Here is a 2,117-nt window from a genome sequence, read left to right as displayed (position 1 = left end):
AATCTGTCAAAATGTTAATGTAACATTTCAAGAAACGAAGAGAGAAGAAACCAAAATCAAAAATAACAATTTATTAAAAAAACTTATTTTGCCTATTTTTTCGCTTTTGAATATCAAATTAGACGATAAGTAACAGAAATAGACTAAAAAGTATAAAACTTACGTATAATTTGGATTTGCCCAAAGATAAAATTTTATTATATTTAACTATTTAAGTTCAAGCATAATTTATATTATTTATAATAAAACAAAAAGGGTAAAGACATAAATAAATATGCCTGACGGGGATTTGGCTAAAGATAGAATTTATTATATTTAACTATCTTAGTTTGATACTAAATATGATTAAATTATTTTTTATCAAAATAAAATGGCCAAAGACTTGGAAAAATATTGCCTAACGTGCGGTTCTTAACATGGTTAAGAAGAAAAACTTGGAAACTTTGAAGGATTTAAGAAGAGTCCTAATATTTAGGATCTTGTACATAGTTAAAATAAGGAAGTATTTAATAAATACTATATTTTTAGTTGATTTCAATGTTCAAATTTTTAGGAAAATAATTAAATGACTATTTTGTCTAGTATGAACTCTATCTTTAGATGGTAAAAAAGGCGAACGACATTTCGCTAAAGGCCTTCGTGTTTTTAATATAGTATAGATAAGTGTTAAGTATCAATTAATGGTTATTCTATCATGTCAATTGGTTTTATATATGTAAGGCAACTTGCGTAAGTTCAACTATTTAAGTTAGTATTCAATTTTATGTCTTTATTGTCTTATTGCAATTGAAGTGGTAAAATCTAAATAGAGATTAAACACAACTCAAAAAGTAATTAATGTCATGATTAAAAAGTCAATCCGAGCACGTAAAAATAAATTGCTTATATTCAAAGAAAGAGACATGGAAACCAAAACGTGGAATGATAGTTCTTTTATGGAAGTGTTTGCCTATACAATTCAGAAAAAGGAAAGAATTTATGATTAAGAAAAAATTAAATGACAATTCCGATATACTAGGAAAATAAATTAATGAATATTTCTAGATATTAAAAAATAATTAAATGACTATTTTGTCCAATGTGAACTCTATTTTTGAAGGATAAAGAAGACGAATGACATTTTGCTAAGAGCCTTCATTCTTTTAATATAATATAGATATAGATAAACTTCTCAAACAACATATACTCGACAAAATAATTTTATGGGACTTGTACCTTTTCTCTATAAAACCTTCGGAATAACCAAAACGTTGTATATATTAATATTAATCGACCTATTCCCTTGTAAGAGTAGTAATAATACAAATTCTCAAGCTTTTCTTTCTCTATAAAATAGAAGATTAGAATTTAAAGTTTATAATTTTTAAATTTTAATCCTTTTTAAGTTACTAGAGAATTTTTTATTTTAGGGCTAGCCCACTGGGGCGACCTTAGGCTAGCACCTCTTCAAAGTGCAATGAAAGTCATCAGCCTGGATCATGAGCCTTATTGATCGCCCATTGACCCGTCCAGGTAAGTTTTGTTGTGCATTTGCTCTAGGAAAAGAAAAAGGGAAACCAATAACAGTCATATATATAATCTTTCCTTATCACAACTTTATTAAGTCTAGCTACTCGAAATATTTAATTTATAATATAAAATGTTAATTATGTACTTTATGTTATGATTTTATATTCCACTCATCAAGTAGTCATCGTAGTTTGCCGATGTGCATTAATAGCTAGTGATAACATTCAGTTTTACATTAATAGTCTCTTTAACGAGAGATCCTGGATTAAATCACTCAAACACCAGTGAGGGATTTTGGAATTTACTATGTGTAAGATTCGGGAAAGGGCGTAATATTGAGCATATTATATGCCATGGTATGGAACATTTTTTTTATTAAAAAAAAAATATCGAGCATTTTTTGTATTTTCATTTGCTTCGGATTTCTTATTGGAGTGCTTGTTGTTGCTCTTCCTTCTAGTTTTCCTAAGCCGAGAGTCTACCGAAAACAACATCTCTATCTTTTTAAAAATTAGGGCAAGGTATGCGTACACACTACCCTTCACAGACCCCATTTGTGAAATTGCACTGGATTTATTGTTATTTTTATTTTGTATTTTCATGATTTA

At 27.9% G+C, this 2,117-nt stretch overlaps 1 pseudogene; it reads right to left on the bottom strand.

The window, feature by feature from the left end:
* Positions 1 to 1,391: 1,391 nt before the first annotated feature.
* Positions 1,392 to 1,520, bottom strand: LOC138876714 (U1 spliceosomal RNA; annotated as a pseudogene).
* Between the last annotated feature and the right edge of the window lie 597 nt (positions 1,521 to 2,117).

The sequence above is a fragment of the Nicotiana sylvestris genome, chromosome 8 (genome assembly GCF_000393655.2).
Source record: "Nicotiana sylvestris chromosome 8, ASM39365v2, whole genome shotgun sequence".
Classification (NCBI taxonomy): Eukaryota; Viridiplantae; Streptophyta; class Magnoliopsida; order Solanales; family Solanaceae; genus Nicotiana; species Nicotiana sylvestris.
The sequence above is the reverse complement of the archived record's forward strand: the minus strand, read 5'-3'. Positions and strand labels throughout refer to the sequence as shown.